Source organism: Leguminivora glycinivorella, chromosome 5 (genome assembly GCF_023078275.1).
Source record: "Leguminivora glycinivorella isolate SPB_JAAS2020 chromosome 5, LegGlyc_1.1, whole genome shotgun sequence".
Lineage (NCBI taxonomy): Eukaryota > Metazoa > Arthropoda > Insecta > Lepidoptera > Tortricidae > Leguminivora > Leguminivora glycinivorella.
Window position 1 is genome coordinate 2,674,097 of NC_062975.1, and position 19,446 is coordinate 2,693,542.

At 35.5% G+C, this 19,446-nt stretch overlaps 1 protein-coding gene across 1 annotated transcript in view; it reads right to left on the bottom strand.

Moving 5' to 3' along the window:
• Nucleotides 1–19,446, bottom strand: part of LOC125226452 (cAMP-specific 3',5'-cyclic phosphodiesterase-like) — a 729,130-nt gene that overhangs the window by 89,773 nt on the left and 619,911 nt on the right. The gene's annotated exons all lie outside the window — the stretch shown is intronic.

Below are 19,446 nucleotides of genomic sequence, written 5' to 3' on the forward strand. Positions count from 1 at the left end.
TTCCGAACATTCTGTAAGCTAATTTTTTTCAAAAAAGGACCTTCAAATTCACGTCTTTCCCCCGGCTCAAGGGATACGGCCTTAAACTTTTGATATGTTCACCTCCTAACTATTCTAAACAAAGTTACGAAGTCAAAGTTGTGTTCCAAGCGTTTCCTTCTATACCTTTTTTTGAGCATTCACTTCCTGGCCTAAATCCTTTTATGACAAGATGTTTCACAAATGAGTTGCTTAACTAGTTTAACTACATACAAACTCGAATAAATCACATCGACCCTGTTAACAAATGTTCTACGTTTTATCGCTCCTTTTTCGATTTGAAGTTAAGCACCTCAATTATATATTAAAATACGTTCATAAAAAATACTAACTTATTTAGCTGTTGATGTGTTATTTACTAGCTACTAGCTAGGCTAGTATGAAGAATGAGTGTAATGTTATTTTGTGCGAAATGTTATTCATGAAGGTGGTCATCTGATAATTTATGATCTATGATATTTACATACTGTTACCAGCAAGTGGGCGTGGTGTTTTTTAAATGAGCGGAATCTAACATACCTTATTTAATTTAACCATGATCTCTTTGAAATTTAAAACTCACTAACATTTTTTTATTGCAAGCAATGTACAGCACAGACAGCAACATAAGAGCAATGGCAGCTCATAAGTATTAGTGCATTTTCACATTATCCGATCCGATATCGGATGTCGGAAGGATTCCAAAAGTAAAAATCAACGATGGCGGCTTAAATGTATGGGATATCGGTCCTACGTCCGATATCGGATCGGATAATGTGAAAACGCATTAGCGATGTGAATAATGATAATTACGAAGTGCACGCAGTAAGTTCAATGTACGAATTTAGCAAAATTAATTTTGCAGTGTAGTGCAAACGATTGCTAATGGATTATATTATTATCGGTTTTAATGAATGACCGCATGGTGGTCATACAAATTAAATGTGTTTGGATACTTGCACGAGTAGGTATCGCTTGGCTTCAAGGGAATGTACAGATTTAAATTGCGTTTCTCACGCTTGAAGTGACAAAGGCAGGGCCCTCATTTTCGGGAAAATACCCGAAGCTAAGCGGGTAAAAATACTCTCAAAAGGTCGGAAATTAAAACACAAAGGGTAGATTAGATATTTCCGCTTTTTTTTTTTGAGGAAAGCAAATATCAATTTAAGATAACAATATGAATTGAGTTCATCAGAATCATTTCAAATACGATGCCTTAAGAATTATAAATATTATGATATTTAGCAATAAGGAAAAAAACGGATTTTATCACGCGTTTAGATACAACTTCACAACTACCCGAAAAAATGTACGAACATTATTGAACATGCTCATATTCGTAATATTAGAGTCCAGTTCTGATATTTATGTTCGTGTAAGCACGTATATACACCTCACTATTTGCATGAAAAGTTACGCGTTTCCTCATTTCATACACGACACGGTACTAGAGCAACTAGGCGCTGCCTTTTGGAAACACATCCACACAAAACTGTAGCCTTTACTGGGTGCTTCCGGTATCTCGCAACCAAATGCTGGAATAATATTCCTCCACCATTAAGATGCCTTAAGACTAAGAAATCATTCAAATTTCATTTAAAAAAATACCTACTGGACAAGCAAAATTTAGGAATCCCATACGGGTACTTGGTTGCAGATTACCGGATCTAGTCTAGTCTGTTTTTAGTGTACCTACACACACACACACACAGACACATACACACACACACAGTCACACACACACGCACACTCCTTGTAATTTTATTTTTTGCAATTTATGTTTATGTCATGTTACTAAATGCAATCGTTTAGACATAGGCAAACTATTTTTTTTTTTATTTTCACATTTATTTTTTTGTACAACGATCTGTTAGTGACCTGGGTTCTAGCAGAATTACCAGTTGCTTCGCCCGAAAGAGTGGAGCATATAACTGAGTCAGGACCCTTTTGTTTTTGCTGCAACGCACACAGCAAACCCACCCACATTTTAATGTATGCTATTGTTGTTTTTTCTGTAGTGTTAGTACTTTTTATTGTTTATTTTTGTTTTAATTGTTTAATTTTGGTGTGTATTGTAGCAAACAAATAAATGATTATCTTATCTTATCTTATATAGACGCATCTCTTCCCAACTGAGAAGTCGAGGTTTGCTATCTTACCTATCTCAATTTCGAATTGCCTATGCCTACTTGGTACAACGCCTCAAGGGCCTCTTTTAGACATTAGCTTGCTTTTATTATTATTCTTTTTAGTCTTAGTTTCTTATATACCTAATAATTATGTAAATATGTTCATGTAAATTTTTAAAGGCTTTCTAAAAACTAAAAAAATAATAATCGAATTTTAATGATATGTGTTACAAATTTTACAATTGACAATCATAATTATGTTAACAACCTTCACGATTGCAGAGGGGAGGGCGCTCGGGTGTAGAGGGGTAGGTATGTGATCGCGATTGTACTAACTACTAATATCTTACTATGGAAACTATGCCAATTGAAATTAAATGTATAAACAACTAGCTTTTGTCCGCGGCTTCGCTCGCGTTAGAAACAGACAAAAAGCAGCCTATGCCACTCTCCATTCCTTCAACTATCTTCACTTAAAAAATCACGTCAATTCGTCGCTCCGTTTTGCCGTAAAAGACAGACAAACAAACAGACACACACACTTTCCCATTTATAATATTAGTGTGGATAAACACTAGGTACGAATAATGTACATAGGTAGGGGTATAATATTTCGATTAGGTAGTTGAAATTACTCGCGTCAAAATGCCCTCCCATCTTACAGAAAATAATTAAAAACACTATTTATTCTTAAACAAACACTACCAACGTATACAGAAAATAATTACAAAACACTATGAACAACAAGGAGCCATGCATCGGTCTTCATATAAGCGACGGCAAAGCCCGACGAATACAGCACCTGGTGCAATGATGGATGAATAAATGTTTCTTATACCTCTAAAAGCATTCCGTAAAAAATCATGTGCGAAAAGCTCGGTTTCAGTGAACGAAAATGTATCACATCAATATCTAATTGAAACTTCCTTGCCTTTAAAGTTATTATCAATGAACGGAGTAGCTACCTAACGTAATATTTTTCTATGATTTTTTTTATGGTATAGGCAGCAAATGAGCAGACGAGCCGCCTGATGGGAAGCAGTTATCGCCGCCATGGACATAAGCAACATCAGGGGAGCAACTCATACGTTGCCGACCTTTGAGAACCCATTTTTCTTGGAAATCAATGCGCTGATTTGTTTAAACCCTAAAGAGCTTTAATATCTATCACTCGCAAGAACTCGGAGTCTTTACTACGACGTTACGCAATAGCGTACCTAAACGTCACGGAAAATACATTTATTGTATGGAGAAGGGGATCCGCGCCTCCAAAGGGTTACTCTCTAGAACCAAAAATTACATACCCTTTCGCTATTGAGATTCTATACACTCAGTTCAACCTTACTTGTCCAATCATGTATACAAACACTGCTGGAAAACATTATCTCACTTTTCTCTGGAATTGTACATTAACCATCACTAAAAATGTTATTATACACTTAAATAAACTCACAAAGTATTGAAATCAATAAAAAAACCACTGAAAAATATCATTTCTGAAACGATTTTCATCAATAATTGTAATTACGAACGGATGACATCAAAAACTCCTGACATTACGAAGTCTATGTAAATTGTCTATGAGTCGTAATGTTGGGATGACAACTTATAAAAATGCGTTGATATTAATTACAATAATTTTATCAGATTTATTAACCGACTTCTTTACGTTTAATTTCCTACCTCTTTACAATCAATATTTTAGTATAAGTATATTTTTTGTTGTATTAATGTTAATATTAGGTATTATAAAATGAATACTGTACTAGCCTTTTCCATGAGATTGTTGCAAATGTGACGAAACCTAATTAAATTTTGATTTTTACATAGATATTGTGTGACGTAAAATTGAAAATCCTCCGATGACGTTAGCAGCGTTTATTTACAAATTATCGTTAATACCATCATTTATCGACATTTCTAATCACTAACAATTGATCATATTTGACGTTTCGTTTGTTTACATGATAGGCCAAGTAAAGATGAACCGACTTTAAATTCAAATTTCATGGTAGAGGGCTTCAGTTTAGTTGTAGGTATATTTACCTCGCATGAGCTCGTAAAGTCGAAATTTGACGATCAACTCAAACCCGTTTCAAAGTTTAATTGACATTTAAGATCAACGTAGGTACCTTCCAAGTTGGGAATCACGAGTAGGGATTGCAAACCGGATTGATTCTCAATCCGGCCGGATCTGGCAGGATTTTAGTCGTAATCCGGACGGACCAGTTTCAGTTTTTTAATTTTATTTCATTGGTTCTTCATTTTGTTACTGCATTTTTTTTATTTAACCGAATCCGGCAATTTTAACCGGATCCAGTAGCTCCTAAAATGCGCCGGATCCGCCGGGTCGGATTAAAATCCCTATAGGGAATGCCTTTGGGAAAGGCTGAGACTGTGTAAAATGATAATAATCCTTCGCTAGATCAACTAGGTTAATTATAAACTAATTTAATCGGGTCTAGTGTTTTCAATGAACCTCTATGCATAACTTAGGATAGTCCGTAATTATAGTGCCAGTAATTTGATTTCTTATAAACTCTTCTTAAGTCACAGTAAAGTTCTGGATCGTAAATTATAAATACGAATAATATTAAACGTGAAGTGTAAAAGTCCGTTTTAGTTTTATCCTTTTTTATTAAATAACTGGTATTTTTTATCGTTATGTGCTTTACTGATTGCATGTATTTTATTTATTACATTTGTCGGTACAAGTCCATAATAATTATGGACTTATATTATAATACAACATCAGTATGTAAGCCAAGATACCAGTACCAGTAAATAAAATAATGTGTGATTGTAAGAAGGTATTTTTAACTTAGTATCTGCAATTCTGGCGTTGACGACCGGTCTGGCGCAGTCGGTAGTGACCCTGCCTGCTACGCCGCGGTCCCGGGTTCGAATCCCGGTAAGGGCATTTATTTGTGTGATGAGCACAGATATTTGTTCCTGAGTCATGGATGTTTTCTATATATATAAGTATTTATATATTATATATTATATCGTTGTCTGAGTACCCGCAACACAAGCCTTCTTGAGCTTACCGTGGGCCTCAGTCAATCTGTGTAAGAATGTCCTATAATATTTATTTATTTATTATTTATTTATTTAATTCTGCAGTAGAATTACTATCGAAGGAAGAAAATCTAGATTTATAAAGTAGAACAGTAGAAAAACTGAACGTTTCTGCGAGATTGCAGATCCTTGGTGGCTTCATAAAAATAAAGTAGCAGTAGTAGTGGAAATAATGCCCGTGATGGCCTAGATCCCCGTGGGAGCCTAGTTTCAGAGTAGTAAACTGTGCCAGTGATAAGGACAACAATAAGTTGTCAAAGCTAGACAAAGTGTACGAAAATTGAGAGATATTTTCTTATCTTTGAACATTTAGGGTTTCCTCAAACCTATCGACGCGGAATCGGCTCCAGACGACCTAAAATCGCTTGTTAGTATGAAGACGCATCCTTGCTTGTGTACTCAACTACTGCGTGTGTAATTTTGTTAACTATTTTTACTTAAATTTAACCATCCAGTACTGTAGGAAACTCTAGGCCTAGATTTATATATATTTTTTGTAAACCGTACTTGTAAAAGGCTGTTTGATTTCTAAATAAAAAAAAAATAAAAAAAGACTCTTACGCGCCGGAAAGCTGAATGTATGCTCGTACTAGAGAGCGATTTTTAGTCTGTGAAAGCCGAGCTACATACCGAAGTACACATATGATTTACAGCGTATTACCTCTACATACGGTACAGCTGTAAGAAGCAATAAGTTACAATGAATTATTAACGTTTTAGAATCAAAAACTCAAGGTACATAAGTTCTGATCCGTGGTATTAAACTAACTAAATACCTGCCTACTCTAGTTTACCTACATATTCTCTGGTAGTTTGCAATTTAATGCCATCGGGACAAGAATGTACGACGAAATTTCTCTAAATGTATCCATTTTCTCAGCGAGTGGGTGGAGGATGATCGGAAGTCAATTAATATGCTGGCTAATAATATGGAATTGAGCAATGACCCTTCTCAAAGGTTAAAGGTAAGGTATTTGGATTCGGTTTATTTTATCGGAAGCTAATTGTACTATCTCCTATACCTGTCTATTTACGTGCGGAACTAAATTATACAATACTTACATGTAGGCTTGCCGGGACTACCTTACTACATAATCTAACGATAAATAATCCGTTAAAGTGTGAACTGTACGTCACGGTTCACAATAAGTATTTCGTCATTTCATAACCTCACTAGTGATTTTATAAACTGACGGTGTTTACAATTTTACGGTGACATAAATATAAAAAAAGTTTTTTCGTCATAATTAGTAAAAAGTGCTAAAATATTACATACCTACGCATGCGTGACCTACAAATATATATATTTATGTAAGACCTAATATGAACACACTCCACAGTACAATAATTTCGACAAATAGTATCTCGGAGACACATTGTTTCAATACGTAGAAAACCCCTCGAGAGCTATCGCTCCGCATAATAGACATTCAAACTCTTGACGAGGACGGGACGTGATAAACAATATCATATATATTATGGTTAATAGTCGTTTTCATAATTGTTGACAGATACAAGGTTTCTTCATATATCGTTAGGTATGTAGATGCAATCTATTTGTCATTATACTTCCTTTTTGTAGCTTGGAAACTATAAACAATCTTTGTAGGGACTTTTTAAATTAAAGGAACACAGTTGAATTTCGCATCTCGGCGTTTCGACAGGATCGATCGGAGCTTCTTGAACATAGGTAGGTTATAGTATATTTAGGTAGAATGAATGAATGTTCCAGAACATCCCAGGTTCGATCCAGCCATCGGTTTGATTTTTTTTATTTTTCCTTTAATTCAAAAAATGGTACGGAACTGAGAAGGTAAGATATAAATGAATTCCCTATCTTGATTTTAATATCTACATTAAAAAATGATTCAGCTATATGTGAATTGTAGAAAACGTGGAAATTATAAACATCCATTCCAAAAGTGAAATTATTTACTCTAATCTTAACAGTATTCGAAATAAATCCGATAAGAGAGGTATGAATGTCTTATTTTAATTAACCCGTTCTCGCAGTCAAAAGTTACCTAAGTAATCTTACTAATTCCATGAAACCCGTGAAAATGCGGTTTGAAGACTTTATCTTGAAGAATATATTTTCTGGTAAAATCTCCCAAAGAGAAGTAGAAGGGCATTTTGCGAGATAAGTTGGGCATTTTCGCGAGAAGAATCACCAAAAATTGTTTTCTAAGATATTGTTTATCACGTCCCGTCCTCGCCAAGAGTTTGATGGACCATTCAAACTCTTGGCGAGGACGGGACGTGATAAACAATATCATATATATTATGGTTAATAGTCGTTTTCATAATTGTTGACAGATAGAAGGTTTCTTCATATATCGTTAGGTATGTAGATGCAATCTATTTGTCATTATACTTCCTTTTTGTAGCTTGGAAACTATAAACAATCTTTGTAGGAACTTTTTAAATTAAAGGAACACAATTGAAATTCGCGTTTCGACAGGATTCGGAGCTTCTTGAACATAGGTAGGTTATAGTATATTTAGGTAGAATGAATGAATGTTCCAGAACATCTCAGGTTCGATCCAGCCATCGGCTTGTTTTTTTTAATTTTTCCTTTAATAAAAAAAATGGTAGGGAACTGAGAAGGTAAGATATAAATGAATTCCCTATCTTGATTTTAATATCTACATTAAAAAATGATTCAGCTATATTATGTGAATAGGCTACTTGACCCTTTTTCAAAGTATGTCTTATATTATTAATTACTGTCTAATTAAACGAAAAAGAATAGTACAATATTTTATTACGACTTAAAAACCCGCAAAAAAATTATTTAAAGTTTACTTTTACGTGATCAGGCAAAAACAACATCAGCCATATTAATCTATAGAATATCTATGACATGACGTCAGTATATTTAGAAAAAATATTTCACATTGTCACACCCGTCAACGACTATGAATTTTAATACAATAGAGGTTGCTTCTATGGAGATCAGATTACTACCTCTAATTTCCATAGTTGATCTGAATTATGTGACGTCACTCCATTGGCCAACACCGTTTTCGGAGTCCATAATTAAAAAAAAACATCCACACATCTTTAATTAAAAATACGCAGTCATCAGTGTCATCACGCACTTTTAATGCCCGCAAGCTATAAATATTGATTTATTAAGTCAAATACTACAGAAAACAATAACTTGATGTGCTAAATTCGATACGAGTCTAGTAGCCTATTGTAGAAAACGTGGAAATTATAAACATCCATTCCAAAACTGAAATTATTCACTCTAATCTTAACAGTATTCGAAATAAATCCGATAAGAGAGGTATGAATGTCTTATTTTAATTAACCTGTTCTCGCAGTCAAAATTTACCTAAGTCATCTTACTAATTCCATGAAACCCGTGAAAATGAGGTTTGAAAAGACTTTATTTTGAAAATATATTTTCTGGTAAAATCTCCCAAAGAGAAGTAGAAGGGCATTTTGCGAGAAAAGTTGGGCATTTTCGCGAGAAGAATCACCAAAAATTGTTTTCTAAGGTAGATAATTTCTTTGTTTTTCCTAAACAGAATCACGAGCCTTTCGATCAACGTTACAAAGTGGACAGTCTCTTGTTTTTTGTCCTAGATTCGCACGGGCTCGTGATTCTGAGTAGGAATAAAATTTACCTACCTCATAAAACATATTTTTGTTATCTCATCCCGCGAAAATGCCCAGAATTATAAATCCATTTAACGTCAAGGTGCTTTCAATTTCGTATAAGCAAGGTGTCTCGGGGCTCCAAGTTCGCACGGAGTTTATGTGGGTTTTACGGCTCACGACTATAAGTGCGATTGTATTTAGCCGTAAAGATTGTCGTGCGAGTGGGGACGCCACTTTATATTGTACTTTTGTATGTATTTCAATTACGGCTGTTCTTATAAGGCCCCGTAGGTTCAAGTTGTTCACTCAGTATTAGTTTAGTGATTATTGAGCGCATTCATGACCGAAAAATACAAACCGTATTAAATATGTTTTTAAATCATCTTTTTAGTTTGTTTTGGTAAAAAATATATTTGACGCTTTCAATCAGTAATTATGCCTTTTGGCATTAAGTCCGCCATTTGTACGTTGTTGTGTAATTTTCTGCAATAAAGTAAAATAAATACCTTCAAAAAATCATTCAAGTCGTGCAAATTTCTTATGTATTAATTGAATTTTTTATACCGACTAGATACTTTATTAGAGTAGTGATGTATCTACATCATTCACTTTTATGTAATGTCTTACAAAAAGCTTCATTGGAGCTTGGAATAGTTTCCCGGAAAAGATGTCACTTCTCCGAACTTCTTGTAATCAAAGAATCGCAATCTCCTCTGCTATAATAAGGTTAATCCGCACTAAGGTAAGTATTGGAAGTGGACGTTATTAATAACTATTAGTTAACAATAACGTCAACTTCCAATACTTACCTTTTTTGGTTTCTAGTTGTATATATCGTCACTACTTTGAAAAAATCTCGTATCTCACGCTGCTCCTCAAAGTTAAAACGCAGTAAGTCTATATGCATTCCATACATACTTACTACAATTTTCTTTTCATTGACAGACGAAGATACAAGTTTTTTTAGAGTAGTGACGATATGGCAGCACCATCTCTCTCGCGGTGAGGTGCAAGCACAAATTGCTCGTTCTTAGAGTTAGTAATAACAAAAAATAAAACCGCCTTCAAAAAAAAGCGCGTTACAAAACACACAGAAACTAAAAAGCAAAAAATAATAAACCTTTGAATTCAGATTTCTTATCGTATTGCAATAACCTAAACATCCAAATTATAAACAAATCAATTATTTTTGTAGTCGGTGCCAGACCTGTTCGTTGCCTTGCTATATTGCCTGTTTGGCCCCACCCAACCATACTCAGGCTGGCCCTGACTCCAAAAATAATTGATTTGTTTATAATTTGGATGTTTAGGTTATTGCAATACGATAAGAAATCTGAATTCAAAGGTTTATTATTTTTTGCTTTTTAGTTTCTACGTGTTTTGTAACGCGCTTTTTTTTGAAGGCGGTTTTATTTTTTGTTAAAAAGTTTATTTATTTGTTGATTTTTAGTGGTTCCTATTGATATTATATGTATCAATCCGAATATATGAACAGTAGTGAAAGAATTATCCTTTAACTCCTAACCATTGAGGAGTTGACCTTCCATCATCAGCTCAGCCACATAAAATTATTACCATCAGGCGTAAATACTGGTGTACCTTTGAAAAATACATTAAAAACATTACATGTGCCTATAACATTTGAAGAGTTCCTTCGATTTCTCCAAGATCCGTCCGTCCGTCCGTCCGCGGATAATCTCAGTAACCGTAAGCACTAGAAAGCTGAAATTTGGTACCAATATGTATATCAATCACGCCAACAAAGTGCAAAAATAAAAAATGGGAAAAAATGTTTTATTAGGGTACCCCCCCTACATGCAAAGTGGGGGCTGATATTTTTTTTCATTCCAACCCCAACGTGTGATATATTGTTGGATAGGTATTTAAAAATGAATAAGAGTTTACTAAAATCATTTTTTGATAATATTAATAGTTTCGGAAATAATCGCTCTTAAAGGAAAAAAAAGTGCGTCCCCCCCCTCTAACTTTTGAACCATATGTTTAAAAAATATGAAAAAATTCACCAAAGTAGAACTTTGTAAAGACTTTCTAGGAAAATTGTTTTGAACTTGATAGGTTCAGTAGTTTTTGAGAAAAATACGAAAAACTACGGAACCCTACACTGAGCGTGGCCCGACACGCTCTTGGCCGGTTTTTGAAGTCGGTTAAAAAAGGAGCCCAGCCTTATCAGTGATAACATACACTAGAGAAGTTTCGTCGGGTACCACGGCGGGCGAGTGGTTTAGTGGTAATGACGTTAGCCGCGTAAGCTGAAGACCCCGGTTCAATTTTCGGCTCAGTCACCAGTGGGCCTTGTCGTTTTTTCTTTCGTGTATGATATCTATTTCAATTTCTAAGTGTCTAGGTAAAAAACTAGTAACAGAAGATATTAATTGACATGTAACGCAGAAATAAAGAAATGTTTATCTATATATACATACAACATACAATCACGCCTGTATCCCATAAAGGGGTAGGCAGAACACATGAAACTACTAAAGCTTCAGTGCCACTCTTGGCAAATAAGGGGTTGAAAGAAAACGAAACTGTGACATTATACATCTATATATAGCATATGTAAAATCCAGTTCCAAAGTACATATAGCAGGTGTATGATATTAGGGATGTTTTTAAGAATCGCTGCACCGTGAGTGACGATAAAAGATAGTGATTCGGTTTCAAAAACACATCTATCGAAACACAGTATTGGTCGAGATGCAGTCTTACATTTAAAAAAGTCGGCCACGCTGGTATGTTTATCTGGCGATGATGTACAAGCACCTAGACAAAGCAATAACAAACGGTTGGCATCTATTTTGAATAAGAATTATGATTTCCAACGCTTATTTAAATATGCAACGCTCCTCAAGCGAACTCAAAAACTAGCAAAATACACTAAGAGCGTTGACCCTAATACTTTAAAGGTAAACACAAAAACTGGTTTCTAGAAGCATAGAACAAAAACTTGTTACTGCGTACGTGCTTCTGCGCATGAGATCGGTTCTGGTTCATTGTGGTTTTCAACCACTAGGTAAATTATACGTGAAACTGAACACGTTATATTGTATAACCCCCTTGTTGCGACAATGATTCAAAGTGCTCAGAGTTCATATCTCTCAGGTATTTGGGAGTTCTCGTGATCGACTGGGCAACGGTCCAATGCTTTATTCTAAGTACTTGAAGAGTACTCGCAGAAGATATCTATGTATAAGACCAGTATAAGAGTGACTCCCGCGACCTGTTACAACAATGTCTATCAGAAAACTATATTCGTATTTTCTTCTAAGGCGATGCTCTCGGCAAGTGACAGTAATAGTACCCAGTTATCTCAGCCAAGAGTATCACTATCAGCGCGAAAACGAAGAGCGCAAAGTTTTGACATATCCTACGAACATTTTTTATCCCAACGGTAGCAAGAATGAAATCAGTGTGGATAGGATTTTGGGCGAAGGTAAAGGTGTCTAACGTGACACCTTTCTCCGTTAACGAAAATATCATAAATTTTACCAATTATACTCGTGTTACGTGCCTCGTTAATTGAGGCAGGGATACGTAAATACTGCGCAGGAAACATGATAAATAATGGCTTGTAAAAGCGCTACCGGAAAAGCGCACGTTTTTCACGTATGTGCTCGTATTAATAAACATTAAATCCAATTAATTCCCCCATCCCACAGATGTAGTAACAAGAATGTATACATACACATATCTACAATAAATAACGCAATCGATTTTACCTATAACAGGCAAAAAAAGGCACTGGCGATTATACCGAGAATCTGTAAGCAGCGATCAAAACTAATTGGCCACAACAAAAAGCTGGTTAACGTGTCAGGTTAATAACAGACATGCGCACCTATCATTGAGGAGTGTCCTTTGAAAGAGACTTGTTTTTGTACGATAATCATAGAGAAATAAGCCCTTTGAAAAGACACTGACACTCCTCCATTGTGCTACGTAGTCAGAGTAACTGCGGCGCAGTTGGACCGAGTATACAATTGCGAGCTCAGACGCTGAGAAACAAAACATGACACAAATATGCTTGGTCGTCTTTGTGCCAACATATTTCTTGAGTCGCTATCAGTTACATGCCTGTGTTGCGCATTTCCATTAGTTTATGATAGTATAAAGATACAAAATAATAATACATAACAAACGAAGCGTATAAATAATTGGACATCATGAATAGAAGAGAAGGAAACAGGCAAGACAATCATTTTCCGGTATTTAAGCAAATAGGGCTCGTGGAAACACTCGTGGAGTTTTCAGCACGATTTAACTTATTTCAACTAGTCATGTCGAACGTCTGTATGCGGCTTTAGAAGAACATCGTTTATATTCTTCCTTATTAACAGTGGCGCTAAAAATAACGCGCAAGAACGCAAGGACATGCGACCGCCAGCGCCTTACAATGTCTTTACAATCAAAAGGACCTACCTGAGGAATAAATTCATGTCTTCTATTTGCCTCAAGAAAAGGTAATACTATTTTAATATTTACACTTGTTAAGTTTAAATAAAAGAGAGGAAAACAAAAACAAAAGTATTAGAATTAATAGGTGAAAAGGGAACTTTGCTAGGAACAACTGAAAATAAAAGGGGAAACATGATAGGGAGAGTTAAGTCACTTTTTCAATAACTGAAGGGAAAATAGAAGAGAATATAGGCAGACGAAGATTAAGACGTGACACATTTTTAGACCAAGTGAAAGAGATAACCAACATAGTGACGAATCAGAAACTCAATAGAGTGGCAGAGAGAAGAACGGAATGCCAATTACTCACCGACAAGGGCGACGCTCGGAAAAGACAGATTGAAGAAGAAATATGATACAAAATGGACCAACATCGACAATTTCAAAGGAAAATTGGATACAGTGACGCTGTTTTGTTGAAGATAGTAATATTATTCAATAAACTGTTTACTATGTAAGTATGCTCCAACATTTATGGGCGAATTCAAGCTTCGTTATAAGCGAACAGCTTCGGAATAGTAACGAGAGAAATAATACATTACCCACTCAACTGGATTGTATTAAGGCAGCGAGAAAATGCGTATTAGCCTGAATAACTATTTATGTAAAGTACAGTGCATGAGAAACTTTCAGTTAGACAAAAGGTGAAATAATATGCTTTGGGATGGATTATTCGATATAGTTGGGAAAATGAATACACTATTGACTATATTGCTCTAGTTTTTGTTTGACTTTTGATTTCGTGTTTACTTTCGGAATATCGGTTGGGATAGCTCATTAATATTAATTATTAATTTATTGAATATTCCTAACTTCCCATATTATTTAACATTTGCTTAATATTTAACAGTCACGATTTCATAAATCCTACATAAAAAATATATATGTATTTCTCCGTTTTCCTAGTTGTTTTTGTAAAAACCGTTAAAAAATTTTTTAGGTGTCTTCCAGACGTAAGTTTGTGATATTTATTGTAGTGCTGAAGTCTTAATATCAAATCAACATTCAAATGAATGAAATGAAATGGGTTTGTCATGTATAAATCGATTACGCTATGATTAATAATAAACTGTAGGCTCTTAGTGCACCTCAAGGGTTTTCGAATAGTCCCACGCGACTTAAACTTGACAAGTCCACGGCTCAATAAAGGGGCTTTAGCATCCGAAAATAAACCGTAATTGAGCTCAATAAAAGCTTCAAATTGCGTTACTGACGTCGAGCGATCGCTAATTGCGTACTCCGGGCCCTTGCACGGCGATGTTGTAAAATATTCAAGCAAAATCAATATTGAGATACGTTGCTGGTTAATTAATGGCTGCTACTTTCCGAGTTGGGTTTATTTTTATTTTTGAACGCGTACTCGTTGATATAAGAGGATTTTTTTTTTAAACTTGTTAGTATTTATTTGCACTGTTTTTTTACGTAACTAATAACTAGCGGCCCGCCCCGGCTACGCACGGAGATTAAATGATAAGAATGGTGATTAGTAATTAATTTATCTGTCACTTTAATTGATGGGCCTATACCTATCGTCAGGCGATCTGCGGGCGTAGCACACTAGTTGGATAAACTTAATTGCGTCGGTGCGTCTCTATCGCACTTACAAATAGTGCGAAAAGACGGCCTGACCTTAATAGAAAATATTTATTTGCTTAAACATGGTAATTCCATACAGATGTTAAACTTAAATCTAAAATATCGTTTAACACGCGAACATGCTTGCTTGCCCGATAGTCAAGTAACTCGAAACAAAGTACATACATACAATGTTTATGCTTAGTGGACGACCGGTCTGGCGCAGTCGGTAGTGACCCTGCCTGCTACGCCACGGTCCCGGGTTCGAATCCCGGTAAGGACATTTACAGTAGAACCCGCTTAAAACGATTCTGAGGGGACCCAGCCAAAAAAACGTATTATACGGGAAATCGTATTAAACGAGAAAAAATTGTGATTTTTCATCGTAAACTTTTAATATGGTTACTTTTTCTTGGAGCATTAATGCTTTTCTTCTTATTTTTGACATCACTGAACCAAAGATGGGACAAAGAATTCAGAAACTCAACACCGACACTCAACACCGCAGCAGTGATAATGAGCGAAGTGTATGTGGGTAGGTACGAACTATCGCACTAACCGCTGAGTTAGGACGACAAATTACAAATTAATCTTTACGGGTGGCGGTGTCGCCAGAATCGCGTAATTAGTACAGTACAATTAGTTCCGATTATTGTCACCCGCATAAATAAACTTGTAAAGTAATGCAAGGTGGGTGGTTTTAGATGGTGTATTAAGCGGGGACGCGAGTCGTATTAACCGTGAAAAAATGTCTGAAAACGAGTCTCAAATTGTAGGGACCGGCGTAAAATGGCGTATAATGCGGGAAATCGTATTAAACGTGATCGTTTTAACCGGGTTCTACTGTATTTGTGTGATGAGCACAGATATTTGTTCCTGAGTCATCGATGTTTTCTATGTATATAAGTATTTATATATTATATATATCGTTGTCTGAGTACCCACAACACAAGCCTTCTTGAGCTTACCGTGGGCCTCAGTCAATCTGTGTAAGAATGTCCTATAATATTTATTTATTTATATCTCATTTTATCTGCAATGTATTTGTCTGAATATAAAATTGAAGCCAAATAAACAACAACTAGTTTCTCCCTTCAAATAGTAAAAGCAATTTGGCCAAACTTACGGCTCGGCACCCAGGACCGATCAAAATGTTAATTTTGCTGGAATTCCTTAATTTAGTGTTCTAATTCGGCCGACGGCGGGTATGCCAAATCACGTACGGGCGGTAAATTGAATAAAACCTGATTCCCATTTTACGATCCGGCATATTTTGCACAATTCGTCATGTAAACAATTTTATTACGCATTTATTATAGCACAAATGGGGGTAAAAATCGGCCAAGAGCGTGTCGAGCCACGCTCAGTGTAGGGTTACGTAGTTTCCCGTATTTTTCTCAAAAACTACTCAACTTATCAAGTTCAAAACAATTTTCCTAAACTTTTGTGATTTTTTTCATATTTTTTAAACATATGGTTCAAAAGTTCTGGGTTGGGGGCACACTTTTTTTTCTTTAGGAACGATTATTTCCGAAAATATTAGTTTTATCAAGAAACGATTTTAGTAAACCCCTATTCATTTTTAAATACCTATCCAACAACATATCACACGTTGGAGCTGGAAACCCTAACAAAATATTTTTTTTACTACCCTAGCAAAATATGAGTACCCTAACAAAATATTTTTTTTTTTTACTTTTTATTTTTGCACTTTGTCGGTGTGATTGATATACATATTGGTACCAAATTTCAGCTTTCTAGTGTTAACGGTCACTGAGATTATCCGCGGATGGACGGACGGACGGACGGACAGACAGACATGGCGAAACTATAAGGGTTGACTACGGAACCCTAAAAAGTATATATGTATAAAAAATATGAATAAAAAGAAAGTTTTAAGACTGCTTAAAGAATTTCACAATTTCTAATAAGTAAAATTCTTTTCAAGGTATTTGTCATTGGTAAACTCGACAGGGACGAAAGGGAATATTTTCTGCTCATTTGTCCTCGGGTTCTAAACGGGGACAAATTGGAACCATTCCGCCACATTCGCGCCATTCCGCGCCATTCGGTTGTTCATGAGCACCTAGTAAACGTCAATAATATTTTTACCTCTGTGCTTTATATCTTACTAGCGTTTGTCCGCGACTTCGCTCGCGTCAAATTTGAAAATTGCGGAATGCTCCATACAAACTTCCACCCCCCATTTTGGGCAAGTGGAGGGTCAGAAAGAGACAAAAAGTAGCCTATGTCACTCTCAATTCCTTCAACTATCTCCACTTAAAAAAATCACGTCAATTCGTCGCTCTGTTTTGTCGTGAAAGACGGACAAACAAAAACAGAAATACTTTCCCATTTAATTTAAGTATGGATAATACATGATAATACTTAAAACTGATTTTGGACGTTGAATATTATTATGCAACACATAAAGCGACACGAAGGGGTTATTTATTTATTTATTTAAACTTTATTGCACGACACAAAATTGTACAAATGGCGGACTTGATGCCTTAAGGCATTCTCTACCAGCCAACCATTGGATCAAACTTTTACTAATACGTCACTATCTAAAAGGACAATGGTTGATAGAAAACCACAATCGAAACTTAAATACTGTATGGAGGTAGATAAATAGTTTTACTTTGAATCTGTCATCCCGATACGTGTCATTTCATTTCGTGATTGTCGATTCTAATCTTGGCTAGGCAGCTCTACAGTAAATGTTTTAGATAGGTAGCTATTAAAGAGATATGCTTAATCAAGTTATTCTAGTAAAATACAGCGAAGTATTATAAATAGATAGATGAAAATACCGTTTAATTGTAAAACGAAATGGGCGAAGATACCTCATCTTAAATCAGAATTAATTCATCCATATTATTCAATGAACGTGGGCCCCAATTAAAATAATGTCTTGGCTTGCGAATTTAAAAGGCAGATATTTTCGAGAATTTAGAATGGAAATAAGGTCCGTCTGAAATTATAGATAAGAAACTCTGTTTGTGAATGATAATGTCTGGTGAATTTATTTTACGTGGACTGAATGGATTTTGATAACCCTACGCTAATATCAAGATAGACTCAGACGAAGCTACATTGACAGCGAATTGAAGGGCAGACTTTGCACGTGTTAAGTTAACGTCAAAATTTAATACATATTTGACGATTAAAATAACCCCGCTACGCTATCCTGTGTTATCACTATCGTTACGAACTGAGATTGGTCTAACTTTACGTAAATAAATATTTTATTTCATAATAATTGTTATTTAATCATTTTAATATTTATAAGTTTATAACAGCTCCAAAGAACAATGATAAAGTTAAAAAGAAAAACCAAAACTGCCGTTTTGTTGTCCTATGGAATCACTTAAGAAAATTGATTCGAAACTTTAAGCGGGAAGCCGTGAAAATCCGACTTCGCAGCATTGTTACAGACTTTTACATAAAGTACGCCAATTCAAACGTGCGCCAACATCGGAACGATATCTGAAAGATATAGTCATGGCGCCTCTTGCTCGCTCTAATACAGCTACGTGCAAGCAAGAGCGAAATGCAGTATCCGAACAACATCCTTCAGTCCTAATAAGATCCGTGGAAATTAGAATTGGCCTGCAAGTCTGCTCAGTTTCCGAAAGAGCCCTTGTGTATTGGAATTTGAACCTTTTGGTTGATAACGTAAAGGTGGTCTTTAAAATGAGAGTAAAGTTCAAGCTGAGATTTTCACACTTACAATGTGTCGATCAGTTTGGCCGTTTTGCATAATTAAGAATTACTGGCTCTTGTATTTTAAGTCTGTTGTACTATTATATATTCTGTGGTTTGAATTTAAGAAGATTATTGATCGATCGTGCAAGTCTACCGCTTGATCTAAACATACCTACTAATATTTCAGCGTATATAGTCATTGTAGGCACAATGTGCTTGCAAATATCCGAATACGCATCTATTACTAAAGCGTTAGTACGTTTTCACATTATCCGATCCGATATCCCACACATTACAGGCGCCATCTAGGATTTTATTCCATTGAAATCCTTCAGACATGTGTGTCACAGTGCGTGATCCGATATTTGTGAGCACTTTGCCCTACCTGCCTGGCTGCCTGCCTGCTTCCCTTTGCCTGTCCCTAATTGTAATACAATGATTGTATACTAGTACCAAAGCTGTTGACGCGTGCAAGTATTGATGACAGAAAATTATTTTTTCTTCACGGACTTTAATTGTTGATCCATTTCTAGCTCATTTTATACCGGACCCTAATTAGCTTAACTACATGATGTCCAGTATAAAATGAGCTAGATGTCGATCAACAATTAAAGTCCGTGAACGTACGTATTCCGCGGGAATCACTAAAGAAATTAAATTATAGAATCAAATGTGTAGTGAAGTCTTTCTACTAGAACAGTTAAGTGAAATGCTACGCAAACTTACAGTTTACACAGGAATCTCTATCTCTGATGAAAGTGGTAATATACTTTAGATTTCATTAGTGTAATTAATTACAAGCTTTTCTACATACCTCATTTTATTGATTTTTGTGTCGCATCTAAAATACCAC